The sequence below is a fragment of the Chrysochloris asiatica genome, unplaced genomic scaffold, assembly GCF_000296735.1.
Source record: "Chrysochloris asiatica unplaced genomic scaffold, ChrAsi1.0 scaffold00185, whole genome shotgun sequence".
Lineage (NCBI taxonomy): Eukaryota > Metazoa > Chordata > Mammalia > Afrosoricida > Chrysochloridae > Chrysochloris > Chrysochloris asiatica.
In genome coordinates, this window is record NW_006408703.1 from 2852402 (window position 1) to 2876603 (window position 24202).

The following is a 24202-nucleotide window of genomic DNA, read 5'->3' on the forward strand; positions in this document are numbered from 1 at the left end:
AAAGAACAAGGCACCAGGAATTGATGGAATAAAAATTGAAATCTTTCAGGAAAGTGAGGCAGCACAGGAGGCACTCACTCATCTCTGCCAGGAAATTTGGTTTGAATTGCTGACCATATGATTAACAATCCAATACATGTCCTATAGTGCTACTATGGATCCTTAGGACTAGTTGTTGTTGTTGTTAAGTGTTGTGGAGTCAGTTTCAACTCATTGTGACCCTGTATAGGCTTTCTGACACTTTAAATATTCTTCAGGATCAGAAACCTTATTTTACTCCCACAGAGCAGCGAGTGAGCTCAAACTGTCGACTTTGTGGTTAGCAGTCCAGAACTTAACCTATGGAGCCATTGTGCTCCCCCTTTATGATGAGAGGAGACATTAAATATTTCACTGCACCACAGTGACCCTTCTTATAGAAGATAAAAGCATTCTGAGTTGAATGGAAAAACAAAACAGGAAGTACTGAAAATATATGTACTGGCTACTTCAAGTAATAAAAAGATGTTTAGATAATATGGACTGTTAACCATGGATTTTCAAATACATGAGGAAAAAAATAAAATATAAAGAAAGTGAATATTAGTTGAGCAAAGAAAGAAAACAACTGATACCAGAAACAAAAATAATGTAAGGAACAAAAGAAAATTAAAACACAATTCTAATTACTACTAATGTAAAGCTATTTAAGGGAATATTGCTTTCATGCAGCAAAGATAATTTCCTGTGAATCACCAAATGACCCAAAGGATATGAAGCTATCCTGAGAATTTAATCAATTATTTTAAAATGAAAGTAAAACTGACTAGTAAAGTAAGTCAAATATGAAATCAATAATTGTAAAATAAAGCAGAGGAAATCATTAGTAGTTCAAAATTATAAAGATATGAACAACATAAAACATATGTTATGAGATATTTACAGTAGAATCAGAAACCCTAAACATGTTATTGAAGTATATTAAAAGAAAACACAGGAGAAAATGGGAGGAGAAATTATCAAAATATTAGGAGAAAATTATCTCAAGTAAATAAAATATATAAACATATAGAATGACTCAAATCACCAAATTCTAAGCACAGTGTATTCAAAATTAAACTTCAATACATTTGATGATATTTGAGAATTCCTCATACAGTAGACAAATTCAGTGACAATCAAACTAAGGCTCAAATTAAGCTTTTTATGGTGATTATGATTGCTACATGACAATGAAGTTAAATCTTCAAATTCTAAGGGAGGTGCCTTTAGAAATATGTACTCAACTGGATTGGACACATCTTATGTAATGCTTACAAATTATTTAGGTCCACTATAGCCAATGGGGCATCCTAGTGTGGTGCTTTAGGATAAACCCTGGAATGCTAACCCTGAGGTTACAATGTTGGAGATTCAAACCCACCAAACATTCATTGGAAATCTTCTACAGGATTGTTATGAGTAGGAACTGTATCGAGAGTGCTCCTTGGAGGCCTGGATGGCCACACTTTTTTTCTCATAATTCGGACATATTGTCAGGAACGATCAGTCACTGGAGAGTGACATGTTTTGTAAGGTGGAGGGTCAGAGAAAAAGAGCAAGACCCCCAGAGAGATGGATTGTCAGAGTGGCGGCATCAATGGACTCAAGCGTGGCAACAATTGTGAGGTTGGCCTATGACCAGGAAGTGTCTCATTTTGTTGCACATAAGGTGCATAGGGTGGCTATGAGTCAGTACCAACTCAATGGTACCTAACAAAAACAACAACAGTCATTGCAGGAGGCCTGATGATGCAATGGTTAAGTGCTTGGTCAGCAGTTTGAACCAACCAGTTGCTCTACAAAGGAAAGAAATGGCAGTTAGCTTCTATCAAAATTTACGATCTTAGAAACCCTATGGGGAAGTTCTACCCTGTTATTAGGCAAAATAAACTCAAGGACAATGTGTTTGGGTTTTATAGCCATTGCAGCTGTGATCAGCATGACAGAGACACAGACAATTCTGGAACCTGAGGCAGATTAGCCAGGCATGTCCAACATTCTGGAATGTTCCAGACTGGAACTTAGACCTGGGATCTGCTTTACTCAGCAGCTGCCTGAAAAGCCAGGTGATGGAATAGGTGAGTTAACTCCCCTGGTGGCAAACGTTGACTAATGGGAGAAAAGTGAGAGAAGGAAGAGTCTGATGACAAAATTTCTCCCTTTCTTTTACCAATGAAGTGTTTTGAGTCACAGTTTTCTGTTCAGTTTGTCTGATTGCATCCTACATGACCAAATGGATGCACTAGCAAAGCAATCACCTGTGTAACCTTGCTGTTAGCGCTGAAGCAGTGGATTTTCTTTCTATTCCTATCTTCCTCATTCTACTGCCTTGGCTAACTTGCACTTAAGCGTTTCCTCAGGCCCTGTTTTTATTTCATTTTATTTATACTTTTTTGGGTGGTGGTGGTAGGAAACCTGGACTAAGACACAAACCTATCAATCAAGTGTGATATCAAATATAAGCAAGCACACATGACTTTATATTTAACTTTTCCTTTTAGTAGAAAATGCTTTTGGGGGCACACTTTGTCAAAACAACAATAATAGTAAAAATGAAAATACAAAATGGACTCTGTATTCTAACTCAGAAGTGCAAAGCAAATAAATCCTAGTAATTCAACTGTACTACATACTGAGAATACATTTAACACTAATTATAACAGGAAGTCTGACCAGTCCATGAAAAATGTATTCAAGAAAAAATATATTTAATTATACAAACAATATTATTAATAATCTTGAAGATTTTAGCAAAGAAAGAAAAAGGCTGCTTGATGCTTGGGGATTAACAAAAATCTGTACATAATTCCAGCATTATGAAACACAAAAATAACACGATTTTGAGTAATGAAAGATTTACAAAATATTATCCTGGAACATAATGTGCAAAGATATTCTCAAATAACACAGTTTTAGGGTCATGAGATTACATGTACTTCATTTAATGTCAAAATGCTACTCTTGAGGTAGTATATATGATAGTTTAGTATAAGCTATTTAATATCCATTTTTAAAGAAAGAACTAGGAGAAAAAAGCATAGATGAAAGAATGATAATCATAAAAATCAAATGTTAAAAATCTTTAGCATGTTTAAATTATGGTGTGCTGACTGAGATCAGACCTTGAGGATATAAGTCAGCTAGAGGGAAGCACAGGCATGTTAATTCACTTATGACTCATGTTATTTTTACTTGCTTTTGAGTTGATTCATAGCAGAGACAGGGGAAAAAAAATCAGGAGTTGGATGTGGGAAAAGGTAAATCCTGTAATTTTGCTAAATTTTATTGTATATATCTAGCACATATATCTCATATATGATTTAAAAAGGAGCCATGGTGGCAAAGTGAGTAATGGTTCATCCACTAAAAGAAAGTTTGGGAATGTGACCCCACCAGCCATTCACACAGACATTGTTATTGTGCTGTGGAGTCAATTCTGACTCATAGCAACCCTATAAAACAGATTAGAATTTTCTCATAGAGTTTCTTAGGCTGTAATCCATGGGAACAGCTAGGTTTTTTTTTTCCCCAGAGAGCTGCCTGTATGCTCAAACCACGACCTTTCAGTTAGCAAACAAGTGTTTAATCAGTGCATAAACAGGATTCTTTCCAGTAAAAATTACAGTCTAGGAAGCCCTATGGTTTCTGTCATATAGGATCATCATAAACTGTAATCTACTCAAGAGTATGCAAACAATTTATGTCTATAAATCAATTGTTGATGCTTTTGAGTGTCATCAAGTCAGTTCTGACTCATAGTGACTCTGTATGGAGTTCCCAAGGTGGGGCTGGTGGGTTTGAACCCCAGATTATGGTTAGAAATCTAGTACTGATCCTACAGGGTCACACCAGAGCTCCATAGATCAATAGATAGATATATAAATGTCAAAGTTACATTTATGTGATAATGAAAAGAAAAAGAAAATGAAAATCATTTAAAATATATTACTGAGTGTGGGTTTGGAAGAAAAAGGAAGATTTAAAGTTTTCATTACCTACTCTTGCTTTGTTTGTAATAGGTTTTTGTATGCACACAGTTGCTTTCCTAATTAAACCAACTTTTCTTTTCATGAACTGAACTGCTAAGAAATGTTAACTCTCTTGGTCATGTAGAGAAATAATTGAGGGGAGAAGGGTCCGAGAAGAGAGCAGGTATGATGCTATTTTAATAGGATGAAAGACACTAAGAGCCTGAAAGAAAGAAGCTGACAATGTATAAATAAGAGACTTACTGGAAAATAAAGGATAGAATATTTAATAATTAAACAGAGGTTAAGGATACAGTGAAGGGCCCAAGGCTAGTTCCCCAATTTCATTTATGATAGATTGGAAGATCTGTGATGCCTTCATTCTAAATAAGAAATAAAAATAGAAGAGCATATATTGAGGTATTTTTAAATGACTATTATGGAGAGACAGAATATTATATAATTATTTCTGTTTAGTATAGTGAGTTTTTCCATTTGAAGCTTGAAGTGTCCATGAACATGTTGTTGTTAAGTGCCGTCGAGTTGGTTCTGACTCATAACAACCCTGTACAGCGTTTCTGAAGGTGTAAATCTTTACAGGAGTAGAAAGCCTCATCTTTCTCCCATGGAGCGGCTGGTAGTTTTGAACCGCTGACCTTAAGGGTCGCAGCCCGATTCGTAACCACTACACTACCAGAGCTCCTTAGATTAGTTAATAGTGAGCATATAGCTGTAGAAACAATTAAATTTATGAGCCTAGAGCTCATATCTATTTTACTAAGTTAAGGTCCATACAATGAAAGAGATAATTTGTTTGTTAGGAGATGCAGTTAGGAGACTCCAGGCAGAATCCTGAGATGGGATTTTTTTACTGTAAAGAGTCCTGGTTGTGCACTGATTAAATACTTGTTTGCTAACTGAAAGGTCGTGGTTTTAGCACACAGGCAGCTCTCTGGGAAAAAAAAAAAAAAACCTAGCAATCTGTTCCCATAGATTACAGCCTAAGAAACTCCTTTTTTTTTTCCCCCCTGAAACTCTTTATTTCTAATGGATAAGTAAAAGAACAGGACTCTAGAAGACAATAAGCTTTTAAGTGGTAGTTATAGAAGAAAACAGGGAATCCTAATGGCTGATTTCAGGGGTTAGGTATACAACTTTGAATAGAAAAGCAATAGTAGCTTAAATCAAAAGAGACTAACTAAAACAAAGATGGAGAAATGTCCACTGGTTTCGGCTTGTCATGGATGAGTACTGGACAAAGTGAATAGGTAAACAACGGGAAGTATCAAATAAAGACCTTGCTTTTGAAAATCCGAAATTAATGGAAAAGCTGATCTCTATAAAACACTGAAGTTGTTACTCTTGTTTTTAAGCGTTTTCTAGTTGGTTCAGACTTATAGTGACCCTGAATAGGGTTTCCAGGGCTTTTAAATCTTTGTGGGAACAGAAAGCCTCATCATTCTTACACTGAGTGGCTGGTGGACTCCAACTGTAGACTTTAAGGTTAACAATCGAGTGCATATTGTGTGGAGCCACCTGGATCCCCATACACTCAAGTAAAATGACTTAATTGTAAAAAAAAAAAAAATGACATTACAAAATTGAACAGGTGATAAATAAGCCCTAAAGGACACCAGGAGTCCTGGTGTGGTGCTGCGGGTTAATGCACTGAACTGCAAAGTTGGTTTGAACTGCAAGGTAGGTGGTTCAATCTTACCAGTGGCTCCTCAGTAACCCTATACAGGGTCTCTGTGATTCAGAACTCACTTGATAGCACTTAATAACAACAGATGAGACAAGAAGGTGACATATATCCTGCAAATATTATAAATGAACCTTGAATAGTAAGACATCCTCTTCTTTTGACCAAAGTAAGGATGTTGTTGATTGCATTTTCTTTTGTATTTTTGTATTTGAAAAAGTATATCTCTAAAAAAGTATATTTGAACCCATTGTGTCAATCCATCTTGTTGCTTAAATTTTCTTAATGATACTGGTGTTGATGCAGTAGGATAAGTGCTGGATAGATGCAAAGTGGATAAGTATTAGACTGGTAACTGCAAGGTCAGCAGTCTCTCAAAAATCCTATACAGTATTTCTGTGAATAAGAACCAACTTGATGGTACACAACAACACTTAAGTCAAAGATCATGTGTGCAACCATTATAGTTGTTGCTAGGTGGCGGTTAGTCATTCCGATTCATAGGGCCCCTATGTACAACCTGGTCTCCTTGACAATTGTTGTATTTGAACCCATTGTGTCAATCCATCTTGTTGGGGTCTTCCTCTTTTTCCGTGATGATCTACTTTTCCAGCATGATAAACTTCTCCAGGGACTGTCTATCCTGATAATATATCCAAAGGATAAAAGATAAAACATCACCATCCTGCATTCTAGGGAGATTTAGAGCTGTACTTCTTTTAAGACATATTAATTGGTTTGTCTAGCTGTTCATGGTACTTCCAATATTATTTGTCAACACCATATTTCAAATGCATGCATTCTTCTATGGTCTTCCTTATTCATTGACCAACTTTCACATACATACAATGCAATAGAAGATACTAAGTTTTCTACCTTTGTGCTCAATCTGATATCTTCACCTTTAATCATTTAAAAGCGGTCTCATGCAGCAGATTTGCTTAATGCAACATGTCCTTTAATTTCTTGATTGCTGTTTCCATTAATGTTGAGTGTTAATCCAAGCAAAACGAAGTCTTATAGCACTTTAATTTTTCCCACTTTACCATAATTTTTTTTGTTGGTCCAGTAGTGAGGATTTTAAGGAGTCCTGGTGTGGCGCTGTGGGCTAATGCATCAGATTGCAATGTCGTTTGAATTGCAAGGTCAGTGGTTCAAGCTCACCAACTTCTCCTTGGAAACCCTATACAGGGTCGCTATGGGTCGGAATTGACTCGACAGAACTTAACAACAACAAATGATAGCTTGGTGGTTACAAGACTTTCTGCTCCTGTAAAGATTTGTAGCCTGAGAAACCTTATGCAGGGTCTCTATGAGTCAGAACCGACTCCATGACATGCCACCATCACCATCACTAGTGAGGATTTTTGCTTTCTTTACACTGAGGTACAGTCTTTGACCTTCATCAGTTAAGTATTTTATGACTACTTTGCTTCAAGCAAGCAAGGTTATATCATATGAATACTACAGGTTGTTACTCCAATCCTGATGCTACATTATTCTTCATATAATCCAGTTTCTTTGATTATTTGCTCAATATACAGGTTGACTAATTATATGAGAGGATATAACCCTTGCACACAAGTTTCCTGATTTGAAACCATTTGGTGTCTCCTTGCTGTTTGAACAACTGCCTCTGGATCTAAATACAGGTTCCTAATGAGCACAATTAAGTGTTCTGAAATATACATTCTTAGCAATGTTGTCTGTAGTTTTTAATGTTTATAGTAAAACAATTTATAGTTTAACACAATAAAAAGTCTTTGCACCACCAATAAAACTCAAGTTAACATTTTTCCTATATTAACTGCTTTTAGCCAAGATCCATCAGACCTCAGAAATGATATCTAGATGTTCTTTTGTATTCAGTTTGGATTTCTGGAAGTTCCCTGTCCATGTACTCTTAAACTTTTAGAATTATCTTCAGCAAAAATTTACTTGCATGTCATATTAATGATATTGTTCCATGATGTTGTCATTCCATTAGATCATCTTTCTTAGAAATGGACACAAATATAGATTTATTCCAATTGGTTGGCCAGGAAAATGTAGTCCTAATTTCTTACTATAAATGAGTGAGCACTTTCAGAGCTGCAACAGTTTATTGAAAGATTTCAATTTGTATTTTGTCAATTTCTGGACCCTTTTTACCCCACCAATGCCTTCTGTGCAGTTTAGATTTCTTCTTTCAGTATCATTGGTTCTTCATCATATGTAGCCTCTTGAAATAATAGAATATTGATCATGTCTTCAGTGATTTTGTACCAAAGTGCCCCAGTGGGAGGATCTACGTGCTCAAGTTCAAGGCAGGCAGAAGCCCAAGACGGACCATAATGAGGAGCACTGCGGCAAGGTCAACGAGTGCCTGAACATCCCCCCTCCCGCGCCCCCATGCCTGTTCCGCTGGGAACTTCGGCGGTGAGGGTGGCCTCCAGAGCCTGCTGGTGACTATGAGCCACAGCCAGCTCATGCAGCTCATCGGACCCTCTGGCCTGAGGGGGACTCGGTGGGCTTGGGGCCCTGACTGGGCCGGTCCTGGCCAGTTTACTGGAGAGCAGAACGTCCCAGCCAGAAGCTCATCATCCAGCTCCTGGAGCCAGTCAGCTGCGGTCACCCCCTCCTCCATCACCTTTTCTGCTGGTGCCACCCAAGCCCCTTCTGTACCAGCAGCCGCCTCTGCGACCAGCCCGAGCTCCGCGCCCAGTTCAGGTAATGGAACCAGCACAGCCCATCTAGCTGAGTGACCCGCAGAACATTTTAGCCACCATGATCGTGCCGGCAGGAGCAGGCAGCAGGCAACAAATTAGCCAGGCCAGGGTCCTCACGCCAGAGATTATGGCACCTATTCTGGCCAATGCTGATGTCTAGGAGAGTCTACTGCCCTACCTGCCTTCAGGGGAGTCGCTGGCCCAAATCGCAGATGAGATTCAGAACACGCTGACCTCACCCCAGTTCTACCAGGCCCTGGGCATGTTCAGCACAGCCCTGGTCTTGGGACAGCTGGACCCCCTCATGTACCAGTTTGGTCTGCCTGCGGAGGCTGTGAAGGCCGCCAATAAGGGCGATGTGGAAGCGTTTGCCAAAGCTATGCAGAGCAACACCAAGTCAGAGCCGAAGGAGGGTGACTTGAAGGACAGGAAGGACGGAGAGGAGAACATGAGCTTGGATTAAATTATTTGTCTCTTAAAGAGGGGCCTTGGTAGTTGCACTTGTGCAACTTCTGCATTTGTGCAAACCTTCGCACCCATGTAAACTTCTCTGAAATAAAAGTATCTTTCTTTAAAAAAAAAATTAATAAATAAAAACTTTTTATTGTGAATTGAGTGAAAGAAAGTTTACCAAACAGATCATCAATCTCACAGCCAATAAATCATACACTTTGTGTCATTACAATGATTCAATCCCTTCTGTGCATCACCATTTAGCAGCTATATTTACCTCTATTCATTCATTTTAACATTTGCACTCCTCCCTGTCTTCCACTACCTTTATCTTCCCTCAGCTAATCTTTCCCCTCTACCAAGTTAGCATGTGCCAACCCTCTACCCCATGGATAATTTTACTTTCCTTCCCACTTGGTAACCATCAAAGAAAACTTTTAAAAAACGTTTTTACAACAGTAGTCTCATACAATATTTATCCTTTTGTTATTGACTAATTTCACTCCACATAATGTCCTTCAGGTTCATCCATGTTATGAGATGTTTCACAGATTCATCATTATTCTTCAACATTGAGTAGTATTTTGTTGTGTGTATATGCCAAACTTTAACAGTTCTTGTGTTGACGTTCACTCTGTTCTCATCTTCTTTGCTATTGTGAATATGGGTGTTTTGCTTCAATAAATAAGGGTGTTCCTTTATCTATTCATGTTACAGCTCTCATTTCTTGAGGATATATACCAACTAGAGGAACTCTTGGATCATACACTATTTCTATTTCCAACTTTTTAAGGAAGTGCCATACAGAGCTTAATATTATTGTTACTTCTTTGTAGGTAGCTTCATTTCTCCTAAGATGCTCTCAGGATTCTTTCCATGTCTTTGGTTTTGCAAAGTTTGATTAACATGTGTCTTGGTGATTTTCTATTGGGGTCTATCCCATTTGGGGTTCATTCAATCTCTTGAATTGTTATCTTCTCATTTTTCATGATGTTAGTAAAGTTTTCTACCAGTCTTTATCAATTTTCTCCATGTTTTTTGTTGACTTTTCTTATTCTGGAATTCTATTCACCCATAAGTGATTTATTTCTCTTCAGTGATGTCCCACATAAGTCTCAGGCTTTCTTCCAATGTTTTCCAATCTTGTGTCCGATTGTTTTTCTCGCTTATTCATATTGAGAGGTTTATCCTCAAGATTAATAATTTGAGCAACCACTGGTTCAAATATACTCCTGCCTTTTCCACATATTGTTCATTTCTGAGTTCTTAGTATCAGTCTTCTGGAGTTCTATTTGCAGGTTTGTATACTTTCAAATGTTGTATGTATTTTGTCTGTTAGTTCTTATGGTGTTTTCCTAAATTCTTCTGAAGTTTTTCTGTGTTCTTGCTTTCCTTGAATTTTCTGTCAATCCATTGAAGTTACTTAAGTTACATTCTTTTGAATTAATTCTCAGGTAGTTCTTCCTCAGAAACTTTTTTTTTTTTTTTTTTTTTTATGCTGAAACTTGGTCATTTGTTTGAGCCACTTTGTCTTGTTTCTTTGTGTAAGTTAAAATTGTCTGTTGTCTCTTAGACATTGTGGTGTCATTGATTTTGTATTTAATTGCTGACTGCACTCTGGTGTGTTTTTAGGCTCTTACCAAGTGTCTGCTGTTGGGTGTGATTAGAGTATAAAAGTGTGTGTACTGTTTTCTGTTCACTGTGCATGCAGCTTAGGTTAGGGGCTGTCTGGCTGGTGTTAGCTGATGTCTATCATTGATCAGGTGATATAGAAGCTGATATTGGCTCTTTTCCAATGGGGGGAGCTGCAGAAGGTATGGTTGTGGTTGAGCTGTCTGAACATTGTTGCTGTCTCCCATCAGGTGTGACAATAAGAGAAAACACACCCAGGAATACAAAGCAGAACAAACCAAAAAGCAAACAGTAAAGGAAGAATGTAATAAAGGAGACAAAAAGAAGCAGAGACAGACAGTAATAAGCAAAAAGAGCACAACAACTAAAAAGAGAAAAGAGGGTCAGGAATATAGAGCTACACAAGAGAAAAATAATCTGTCTCTAAATTCAAGTGGGATATATTCAAGGTCATAGTTTGGCTCTCATAGACCTGTTTTAAATTCTTCAGCTTCAGCCTGAACTTGCATAGAAACAATAGCTATTTTCTTTTCACAGTCTGTCCCTAGCTTGATTTTGGCTGATGATATGGAGCTTTTCCACAATCTCTTTCCACAGATGTAGTCAATTTGATTTCTGTTTATGCCATCTGGTGAGGTCCATGTGTATAGTTGTCTTTAATGTTGTTTTAAAATTGTATTTCCAATGAAGAAGTCATTGGCCTTGCAAAATTCTATCATATGATATCCAGCATCATTTCTATCACCAAGTCCATATTTTCAAATTACAGATACTTCCTCTTCGTTTCTAATCTTTGCATTCCAATTACTAGTAATTATTAATACATCTTGATTTCACGCTTGATCAATTTCAGACTGAAGAAGTTGGTACAATTCTTCAATTATATCATCACTGGCATTAGTGATGCATGGAAAATTTTGAATAATGGTGATATGAACTGGCTTTATTTGTAGGCATATGGATACTATCCTAATACACATTATGCTTCAAAATAGATCTTGAAATGTTCTTTTTGATGATGAATGTGACACCATTCCTTTTTAATATGTCATTTCCAACATAGTAAACCATATGACTGTCAAATTCAAAATGGCCAATACCAGTGCATTTCAGATCACTAATGGATACTGATCTTTATGTGTTCCATTTCATTTTTGGCAACTTCTGGTTTTCCTATGTTCATACCTTATGCATTCCATATTTCAATTAATATGGGGTGTTTACAGCTGACTTCTCTCATTTTGATTGGGTGGTTTTGAGGACTAAAAAGAGTGAAGGACTGCAGATCTTCTTTAGGCAGAAGAGGTATAGCAATAATAATAAAGTGAAAGACAAATGTTCTGGTGGACTAATACAATACCTATCATTTGGAGCTCTGATAGTGTAGGGGTTACGAATCGGGCTGCGAACCTTAAGGTCAGCAGTTCGAATCTACCAGTGGCTCCATGGGAGGAAGATGAGGCTTTCTGCTCCCATAAAGATTTACAGCTTCAGAAACCCTGTACAGGGTCGCTATGGGTCGGAACTGACTCGATGTCACTTAACAACAACAACAGCATCATTTACTAATTCAGAGAAAGTATTTTCAAATTATGTTGACAAAATGATTATGAGATAAATGAAAGCATTTGCGTAGATATAAAGTATTTGAGCATTGAATCCTGATATGGGGCTATTGGTTGTGTTTTAGACAAGGATGATGAAAGATCCAAAGATTTAAGTGAAGCGATATATGTGAACATTCTTAATACCTAATAGGTATGCAATATATAATTACTTGAATATGATGAAAAGACTTTTGAGTTTTAAATTATCAAGGATACTAATGGGCTCAAGTATGACAATGATTGTTAGGGTAGTGCAGAACAGGGGGTGTTTTGTTCTGTTGTGCATAGGGTCTCTATGAGTTCGAACCAACTGGACTTCACCTAGCAAAAACAACAAGTGTTATAGGATGCATATTATTGTTATTGTTAGGAGCCATTCAGTTGGTTCAAACCCATGGACGATGCACAACAGAACAAAACACCTCCTGGATCATGAGGCATCCTTACTACAGTTGTTAAGTTTCAGGCCATTGCTGCTACCACTGTGTTATTCCATTCCATGCTAAAATTCATCAAACAAATCTGTCTTACAGGAATTACAGCCAGAATGCTCCTTAGAAACAAATAAGGTAAAAACCAGTCTCTCATATTTTGGACATGTTATTAGGAGGGACCAGTCCCTGGATAAGGACATCATGATTGAAAAAGTGGAAGGTTAGTAAAAATGAGGAAGAACCACCAATGGAATGAATAACACAGTGGTTGTTGTTATTGTTGTTAAGTGCCGTTGAGTAGATTCTGACCCATAGCGACCCTGTATAGAGTTTCCAAGGAGTAGCTGGTGAGCTTGAACCATCAACCTTGCAGTTCAAATGACTTTGCAGTCTGACGCATTAGCCCACAGTGCCACACCAGGACTCCAGTGGTTGTTGTTGTGTGTGCCATCGAGTCAGTTCTGACCCATAGCGACCCTGTATATAGTTTCCGAGGAACAGCTGGTGAGCTTGAACCACCGACCTTGCAGTTCAAACAGCTTTTCAGTCTGGCGCATTAACCCACAGTGCCACACCAGGACTCTAGTGGTAGCACATGGTCATTCCAATATTCTTCTCCAACACCATATTTCAAATGTATCAATTTTTCTAAGGCGTTCTCAATTCATTGTCCATCCATTATATGCATATACGGAAATAGAAAATACTATGACTTGGGTCAGGTGCACCTTAATCCTCAAAGTGACATCTTTGCTCTTGAACACTTTACAACAGATTTTCCAGGAATCCATATTAGTGTTAATATTTTTTAATATAAACCAATATGTAGAAATCAGAAAATATATCTGCTTCTACCATTTCAACTTCAAGTGGAAAGCAAAAATCATTTTAAAAATTAAGTAGGAAAAAATGAAAATGTTTACCTGTGCTTTATTGACTATGCAAAGACTTTTGATTTTGTGGATCATGACAAGCTATGGACAACATTGCAGAAAACGGATATTATGAAACACTTCATTGAGCTCATGAGAAACCTGCACATAGAACAAAAGGTAGCTGTTGTAACAGAGCAAGGGAACACTGAATAGTTTGAAATTAGGAAAGATATGTGTCATGGTTGCATTCTTTCACCACAATTATTCAATCTATATTCTGAGCAAATAATCTAAGAAGCTGGCCTATATGAAGAAGAATGTGGTATCAGGATTGGTAAAAACTCAATAACAACCTGCAATATGCACATGATGAAAACTTTCTTGCTGAAAGCAAAAATAATATACATATTGATGAAGATCAAAGACCACAACCTTCATTAGGAGTTGCAACTCAATGTAAAGAAAACAAAAATTCTCACCATTGTACCAACAAATAACATCAAGATAATTGGTGAAAAGATTAAAGTTGTGAAAGACTTAATTTTCCTTGGATCAACTTTAATCAAAAAACATCATGGAAGCAGCAGTCAAGAAATCAAAGGACACATTGCATTAAGCAAATCTGCTTTTTAAGACCTCTTTAAGTGTTGAGGAGCAAGTATGTCAGTTTGAGGCCTAAGATGTGCCTGACCCAAGCCATGGTATTTTCAATAACCTTATTTGCATATGAAAGCTGGACAGTGAATAAAGAAGACGTAAGAAGAATTCATGCATTTGTGTTATGATGTTGGAGAAGAATATTAAAAGTTCCATGGCCCACCAAAAGAACAAACAAATCTGTGTTGGAACAAATACAACTGACATGCTTCTTAGAAGCCAAAATGGCCAGACTTCATCTCTCATACTTCAAATATATTATCAGGATGGACCAGTCTCTGGATAAAGACATCATGTAAAATGGAGGATCAGAGAGAAAGAGGAAGACTCCTTATGAGAAGGATTTGCACAGTGCCCACAGTAGTTGGCTCAAGCTAACTAAGGATTGTGAGTTTGGCATGGGACCGGAAAATGTTTGGTTCTGTTGTTCATAAAGGCTCTATGAGTTGGTACCGGCTCTACAGCACCTTATAACAACAACAGAAATAACTTTTACAAAAGTCCAATAGTCTCATATTTCCCGGCACTTTCCTCAATTTTTCTGTTGCAAAATAAGTATAAAGGAATAATTTAATTCAATATCTAATTTAATCCTCAGATCATTGGAGTGAGGTTCAAGTTACATTAAATATGCTATGGTAATACTGTATCTTCTCTATGAAAGTAGAATATGTGTTGCCACTTTTTCAACTGAGATATGCTTGGCATGATTAAATAAATATTCAAAAATTGCAAAGGAGATTTTCTGTGTATTTTTAAAGCACATGATCATTATATTTATCATCATTTTTCAATACCTCTTACAGTCATTTTCGTGCACGTACCTTCTGATCATTAAAACATGTTATATTCTTATAATCGTCCTTTGAATTTTTCAAATCACAGAAATGGGGCATGAAAATGAAAAGTTATGTTTCAAACAACTATATGCACTGCTATAAAATCCAGAATATTTTTTTATTCAAGCTTATCATTATTTGACTCACCACTTAAATCACTCTTAAGAAAATGGAGTGGAAGATTAAAAATTATCTGATATATTTATACTGCTTAAAACAACAAACAATTCAGGTCATTCAGAAGAAAATTATACCTGTCTTCTTAATAGCAGCCTGGGTCCATGAATAATTCAGATGATGGGCCTCATGCTTTCACTGCAATGCCCACAGACTACATTGGAGGTTTTCAGATAGAAATGAGGGTTCATATTCAATGAGGATATTTTATTAACAAAAGAGCACTCACCCATCAACATTTCCCACTCCTTTACTTCCATTTTGACATACAAATTCATCACACCTTCCTTTATTTGTTAGATAGTAAGAATTTTAGTCCCAAGAACAATTTTTCAAATGTTATCACTGATTGAAAACAAGTGGTTATAATGAAAGTAGATTTGCAATCTTCAGTCTAGCATTTACAGCTCTGAATGCTATAATTATGAAACCATCCATGTGTGTGCTTTTATAACATATTATGACAGAAGATTATGTTCCAAGTAAAGATTATTCCCCAAAGTAATGGTTTAAAATATGACTTTTCTCCTCTTTCTCTTGACAATATTCCAAATTAGAGTTTGACCAAAGAGAAGCCAATGAAGACTTTTAAAAAAGCAAACACAAAAAAGATTCAATTTATTGAAAGTAGCCTGTTAATATTTTCATTGCTTTTGATGAAAATGAAACTAAACTCCATCAGTTTCTCCATGGATAAATATATTTACTGTGGGGTAAATAGGAGATATGGAAAGGTATATCATCGACACATATTCATAAAGCACCATTAAGTACAGGTTATTACAAAGTCAAAAAGCTGAATTATTAGGCCCGTTATACATCAGTACACTTTAAATCTTAACATTTTTGATCATCCCTTTTAAACCTTTAATCTAGTAACAATCACTGTAAAAACGCAAAGTGTAGTTAGACAACCTTAGAATGTGTTTCAGAATGTGTCATGTGGTTGGATATTTGACTTCTTTCTCATTGAATTCCATAAACAATGACCATTTATTTTGTCCTTTTATTCACTAATGGATTTAAAAGGGGAATTCAAAGACAGAGTTAATAAAGAAACCATCTGGTATAGAGTGGATTAACTCTCAGGCAGGTTTTTTAATTCCCACTTGCCCAATTGCTGGGGGAAAAAAATGTACACCCTCTTTCAAAGAAAAATCTGAAAAAATGCTCTGGCAGACAATGAGCAGCCACATAGTTTAAAAAAGAAAAACAAACTAAAAAGGAAGCTACAGATTTCACTGCATCTCTCTGTGTTGATTTGTGTGGCATAGATTCAGATTTTTGCCTGTTAAGATTTATCTTACTTTGTCTCCAACGTTTTTACCTTGAGAATTTTCCAGTTTTGTTAAAGAAGATGTATGTGCAATCACTGCTGTTTATGTACATGAACACAAATGCTTTGTTGTTGTTATTCATTTTCTCTAGTACTAATACAAATTTCAGTTGCTTGCAAATTCACATTAATAAACAAATCAAACAATGTGATAGGATTGAAAGAATGCCAAAATGAACCAAAAAAACAAAAACAAAAACAAAAACAAAAAAACCCACTTGGGTTAGATGCTCATCTTTACAGTTGGAAAAACCCACCTTTCCCTTCTTCTACCATGAACACTCCCTCCAGGTTATTTCAAGCACTCTCAGTTTTCTTTCTCTGCCCACTTCTTCTCATAAGGTCATCACACGTGCAAGCCCAGCATCCTGAGTGTCCCCGGGTGGGCTGTGCCATCTGGTGTCATTAGGAACAAGGAAGCACTATTCATCCGGGAGTGCAATCAGACACTTTATGTTGCTGCAGCTGTCATCCTGGCACTGTGGCTTCCTGCCATCATGGCTGCAGGGGCTAACTTTGGCTCTGGGAAGACTGGTGTTCCTGTAAGAGGACGGCACCTCATACATATAGGCTCCCTCTTGCTCTGGACAGCTGGCTCCAACACTTGGCAGATGGATACAGGTCTTGATGAAGTCTAGGTAGTTGACTCATTTTTCCTCAGTTGTGAGGCTATGGGTCTTCACGTTTTGGAAACTTCACCCAAAACCATTTGTTCCTAATGTAACTCCGTCACTGATAAGTCCAAGAGACCCAAAGGTGCATTGTGTATATTCACAAGACTCATGCTAAGATTTCACTTCTGTATGATCCCACTGGAGTGAGGGACAGACTACCCAATAAGCAAGATTAGGGACTGGGAGATCTCCAATGGATGTTTTTCATGAGATGATACAATCTCTGGAATATTTTTCTCCTAAAACAATTCCTAATAAAAATTTTTATAGAGCTTTATGCTTATATAAATTAAGAGATTCTAGCCTCTTATCTCTGACCTCACTTTAATATAACAGTGCTGAAAATTCCCCACACTCTCAGAGTCCCTATTGAGTAATGATACTAATTCAGAGGCTCTCAAACCCCATGTGGTTTTTACACAAGCTATTCAAGTCCTCTCATTTCCATGTAAGAAAACTGTATTACTTTAGACTCCACAGAGCTGACGTAATTATATGACTTTTCTGGGAAACAGTGATTGCAAATGAGGCCACAGAATCATGAGATGCAGAGACAGTGATACTGGAGCCACAGGCTGGCCTAATTCTGGAATTAGAGATTACTGCCAAGAATATTTAAGGAATGTATTTGAGTATGGGTACTTCTTTATGCATCACATTTTTACATTTTGTGAACATCATTCATTTAATTCATTGTTTAAAAATTGAAAATTACACAGTTATTGTTGCTATGTCCCATAAAGTCAGTTCAAGCTCTTAGTGACCCTATGCACAACAAAACACTGTCTTGTCTTGTCTTGTATCATCCTCACAGTTATGTTTGACCCATTGTTATTGTCACTGTGTCAATCCATCTCATTAAGCTCTTCCTACTTTTCACTGACCTTCCACTCTACCAAATATGATATCCCACTCCAGGGAATGGTTCATTCTGACAACATTTCTAAAGTACCAGCTACAAAGTCTCACCATCTTCACTTTTAACAAACATTCTGTGTGTTCTTCTGGCAATCCATGGCACTAGCATATGTGTTTGTTCTTCTAGAAATCCATGATACTTTCAATAGTCTTCTCCAATACCAGAATTCAGATGCATGGATTCTTCTGTGGTATTCTTTATTCATTGTCCAACTTTCCCATGCATGAGGCCATTGAAAATACCACGGTTTGGGCCAGGCTCACCTTACTTCTCAAAGTGACACTTTTGCTCTTTAAAACTTTAAAGAATTCATTTGCAGCAGACTTCCACAATTCAATATGTCTTTCTTTCTTGAGCATTGGCTAACTCTGTTGATTCCATAAGTGTTGAGTGTGGATGCAAACAAAATGAAGTCTTTGCCTCAAATCTTTTCTCCATTTATCACGCATGATCATATTTACTGGTCCAATTATGAGGATGTTTGTTTCTTTTACATTAAGATGCAATCTATACTGAAGACTGCAGTCTTTGATTTTCCTTAGCAAGTATTTAAAGTTGTCTTTACTCCAGCAAGCAATGGTTGTTAATGAGTTCTTCCTCTAATTCTGATGCCACATTCTTTCTATTTAATCCTGCTTCTCAGATTATAATGTTTAACTATAGTTAAAGCATAAAATCCAAATGCACACATTTCCTGATTTTAAACCATTCAATATCCTTTTGTTCTTTTCAAAAGATTTTCTCTTGATCTATGTACAGGCTTTTCATGAACACAATTAATTGTTGCATTGCTGTCCATAATTTCTTATGATCCATTAAGTCATATACCTTTGCATAGTCAATAAAGCATCTTTCTGGAATTCTGGTGTGGCTCTGTGGGTTAATGTGTTGGACTGCAAAGTTGGTTTGCAGTTAAAGCTAACCAGCCACTCCTCAGAAACCCTATATAGGGTCATTGTGAGTTGGAACTGACTTGATGGCACTTAACAACAACAAATCATCTTTCTGGTATTCCCTGCCTTTAGCTAAGATTCATCTGACATCAGCAATGATATGCCTGGTTTCACATTCTGTTTTAAATCTGCCTTGAATTTCTGGCAGCACCCTGTTGGTGTACTGCTGGAACTGTTTTTGAATTATCTTCAGTAAAAATTTACTAGTATGTGATATTAACGATATTGTATGATGATTTCTGCATTCCAGTGGGTCGCCTCGCTGTGAAAGATCTCTTCTAGTTGGTTGGCCAGGAAACTGTATTCCAAGCTTCTGCATGTAGGCAAGTGTACATTTCCAGTAGTGCATCAGTTTGCCGAATGTATCAATGTGTATTCCATCAGTTCTCAGAGCCTTGTTTTTCACCAATGCTTTTACTGCAGTTTAGACATTTTCCTTCAGTACCATTGTTTTTTTGTTTTGTTTTGTTTTTTATCAGAAGCTACCTCTTGAGACAGTTGGACATTTTTCATTTCCTTTTGGGTACAGTGACTATGGGCATTCTTTCCAACTTCTTTTGGTGCTTTCTGTGTCACTCAATATTTTTCCCATAATTCTTTTAATATTGCAAACTTAGGCTTGATTTTTCCCTTTAGTTCTTTCAGCCGGAAAGATGCTGAGTGTGATCTAACTCTAAATCTTTGCTCATTTCATTATTATACTTGACTTTGTCTTCTTGAGCTGCCCTTTTAAATGTTCTGTTTAGCTCTTTTGCTTTACTTTTTTCAGTTGCTTTGGCTTCTTTACATTCAAGTGCAAGTTTCAGAGTCTCTGCTGATATCCATTTTGGTCCTTAATTTCTTTCCTGTCTTTTTAATGATCTTTTGCTTTCTTCATGTATGACATTCTTGATGTCATCCCACAACTCCTTTGGTCTTTGGTCATAAGTGTCTAATGCCTAACGTAGCAAGTTTTTTGTTTTTTTTAATGTGGTCTCTAAATTCAGGTTGTATATACTTAATGTCATATTTTGGCTCTCCTGGACTTATTTGAATTTTGTTTAGTTTCAACCTGAACTTGCATGGGAGTACTTGATAATTTGTTCCACAGTCAACCCCTGACCTTGTTTTGACTGATGATATTGAGCTTCGTCATGTCTTCACACATATGTCAATTTGATTCCTATGTATTCCATTTGGTGAGGTTCATGAGTATATTTGCCATTTGTGTTCTTGTAAATATGTCAATAATCTTATAATATTTTGCCATATGATCTCCAGTATCATTTCTGTCACCAAGCCCATATTTTCCAACTACTGATGCTTCCTCTTTGTTTCCAAGTTTCTCATTCACATCACCTGCAATTATCAATGCATCTTGATTGCGTGTTTGATATATTTCAGACTAAAGAAGTACATACAATTCTTCAATTTCATCATCACTGGTTTTAGTGATTGGGGCAGAAACATGAATACTAGTGGTATTAACTGATCTTCCTTGTAGACACATAAAGATTTGCTGCCATAGACAGCATCGTACTTCAAGATAGATCTTGCAAAGCTCTTTTTGACAATAAATGTGAGGACATTCCTCTTCGATTTGCTGTTCCTGACATAGTCAAATATACAATTTTCCGATTAAGAATGGCCAATAACTGTATATTTATGCTTAGTAATGCCAGTGTCTCCTTGGAAACCCTATACAAGGTCACTATGTGTTGGTACCAATTCAACGGCACTTAACAACAGCAACAACACTTGGTAAGTATGTGGATTTTTGATGATTTAGACATAACATAAGCAATCTATTACTTCTGGAGTCTACCTAAAATTTACTTCATTAATCAGGTAAGATAGTATTTGTGTGTGTGTGTGTGTGTGAAACAATTAAGAAGAGACAGTGTGTTCTATAAAGAGCTCTGGTAGTGTAGTGCTTACAAATTGGGCTGATAACCTCAAGGTCAGCAGCTTGAAATTAACAGGTGTTCCTCAGGAGAAAGAGGAGGTTTTCTGCTCCTGTAAAGATTGACAGCCTCAGAAACCCTATACAGGGTTACTATGAGTCAGAACCGACTCCATATAACCAACTAACCAGTGTGTTCTGTAATTCTAATTTCTAGCTACATGATCTAAGAAAATATGTTAATTTTCTGCACTATGACTACCTAAATAAAAGAAAACAAATTTAAAATTGCTACATCTAAATTTGGCAGTGGTAAAAAAAAATTGAAATAAAGCATTTCGGAATTCTAGTGATTTTGATTCAGGATTGGGCAGGGTTTCGTTTTGTTGTACTATGGGTCACTGTGACTTGGAACCAACTTGATAGTACTTAACAACAATAGTGGTTTTGACAAATCCCATAGCACACTGCACAGTCCCAGCTGCACAGCAGCTTTTATCTTTCCTTTCCAGCCTAAAGATGTGCTTTTCAACAAGAACAAATTATGCTAACATGTAGATACTCTTAAACCAAAACATCCATGATGTAGTTCCAGAGAAGTTTAATCTCATCATTTATATGAGTATATATGAGTTTTTTGTTCTGTGATACAGTGAATATCATTTTAGCTGTGGATGTAAATAAAATGTGCATTTTAAATCAGAAGTCCTTCCTATTTTATTTATTTTTCTACTCATTATCTGTACCCCTCATTTTGCATGCAAAAATAACCTTTCTCTGCAGTCAACCTTCTAGATGGATAGGCTGAATATCAGGTAACAATGTACCTTAAAATAGAGTATATATTCTATTCTTTCATTTTTCTATGTAACAGTAAGCAAGCAGATTATTTTAGTTTATTAAGGCATCAATGATTTGTTAAAGATTTGCTAAATACAGACTGGTGTTCTTTGGATTTCTATACAAAATCAACATTTTCTAATTATATGTGGGAACGTCAAAAGGTTTATGGACAATTTGAAATAAAAAATAATGGAATTTTTTAATGAATTTGTTGAAGAAGTCCTCTTATAAATGTTAACTTAATTAAGCCAAACAAATGAATAAAATACAAAAGATACATTTAATTTTAATGATTTGTCCTTTTGAACCTAAGTATAAAACTGCATCCCAGACTTTTAACAGGAATAAGGAAATGTTAACAAGAAGATAGGCAACATATTTCTTTCTCATTGAGTTTATTTTTTTGTGTTACCATAAACAAATTCCTCTGCCTTTCATTCTCCATGGCAAGCAAATGATGTTCACTCTGCTGTTTTTAATTTATTTCATTTTTTTATTGATTTAGTCCAAAATGAAATAAAATATTTTAGCCCAAGTTAAAAATCTCAAAAGAAGAAATGTGATTGGACTACTTTTTATCCAACCCTTCTCCCATCCCATCTATGGCTGAATGGGTGGCATATTCATGGTACACAAGTATACCTATGTTACAGACTGCTAAAGGCAACTGGGATGATTTGCCAATAAGTTTCCTGCTACAATGTCTTATACCATTCCATTAGATAGAATTCATTTTCACATACAGAAACATGGTTCCTCCTTCTGGAATCCATGTACAAGGTATCCAAGAGGCCAACAAATTAACTTGATTCTTGGCAAACAAACTCTAGAAGATAAAAGATAGTATTCTGGTCATTGTTTTTGAAGCACATGGACATACATAAGGAGACTTCTTATGACTGATTAATGTGTCATTAAAAAAAAAATTACATAGCCTTATTTAAATTTAATCTAGCTAGAATTAAAATACCCTTTTTACTTTTACTCATATTGAATTCTGACAAAGTGTTTTTAAGAATTCCTAATTTATGGTATTGACTTTCAAAAGTTGTTACTTTTAGTAACATCTGCTGTAAATTTTTACCTGCACCTACACCAGCCCACAGGAGTCCTGGTGTGCGCTGTGGGTTAATGTGCCAGACTGCAAAGCATTTAAACTGCAAGGTCGGTGGTTCAAGCTCACCAGCTTCTCCTCGGAAGCCCTATACAGGGTCGCTATTGGTCGGAACCTACTCGATGGCACTTCACAACAACAACAACACCCGTCTACAACATTCTGGAAACCATTAGCCTCCTTTTTGTTATAGCCCTGAGATTTTCAACACACGTTTTCTTGATAATATATAACTGATATTAACAGCATAAAGAAAACTTATTGATTAAATATTTACTTCTCATTAACAGGTGGATGGTTTAGCCTTTTGTTGTTGTTGTTAGGTGCCATCGAGTCAGTACCGACTCATAGCAACCGTATGAACAACAGAACGAAACACTGCACAATCCTGTGCCAACTTCACAATTGTTGCCAATCTTGAGGCCGTTGATGCTGCCACTGGGCCAATCCATCTTGCTGGGGGTCTTCCTCTTTTTCTTCAACTCTTCACTTTCCCAAACATGATATCCTTCTCCAGAGACAGGTCCCTCTTGACAATATGTGCCTAAAACCCTAGCGCTATAACAAAAAGGAGGCTAATGGTTGGTGGTTTTGTACCGTGGAGTCAGTTCTGACTCATAGTGACCCTGAACAGAGTTTCTGAGGCCGTAAATCTTTACGGGAGCAGAAAGGCTCATCTTTCTCCAGTGAAACAGCTGGTAGTTTCAAACTGCCAAACTTGAGGTTAGCAGCCTGATTCGTAACCACTATGCTACCAGAGCTCCTTGAGTATGCATATACTCTTAAAAATATATGATATTTTTGTATAAAGATAAATTCTCAAACAGCTATAAAAATTTCTATGGAAAAATAAGCTCTAATATAAGGGGAATTACCGCATTTTTATTTCATATTCCACTTGCCTGAAAAAGTCAAAATCCAAAAGCAGAGTGAGCACAGAACTGCTTACCTGTAAGCAAAATCAAGCAACTCCAGCTGCTAAAGAACCTGCTCTTGAAGATTATTGCCTAGAAAGAGGAAGGCACAGAAGAGAGAGGCCCATCAATTTAGGACCCTAACTGTGATGAAATCACAGGTTCTGAAGTATATTAAAGTAAAATGGCTGCTTGGCAGACTCTAAATCAAGCATCTGGTTCAGAAGCCCCTTCAAGCTCCTTCAATTTAAAGGTACCCACCACCTCAACATACTGATTATATCAAATAGCAACTCCTTGATATCTTATTAGGAACTACAGGGGTTAGGCAGATTATTAGGAAAATGGTACACAATCTAATCATAAAATTGTCTTTGTTAAGTTCAAAATAGAGAATAGGTTAGATGAAATAACTTTGTCAAAATACCCCAGAAGGTGACTGTCTTAAATCTCTTTGATGTAATACAGCATAGTAGTTACAATTTTGGGGTCTG

The 24202-nt window shown here is 36.7% G+C and overlaps 1 pseudogene; it reads left to right on the plus strand.

Moving 5' to 3' along the window:
• Positions 1–8862, plus strand: part of LOC102810664 — a 36845-nt pseudogene extending 27983 nt beyond the window's left edge.
• Positions 8863–24202: the final 15340 nt, after the last annotated feature.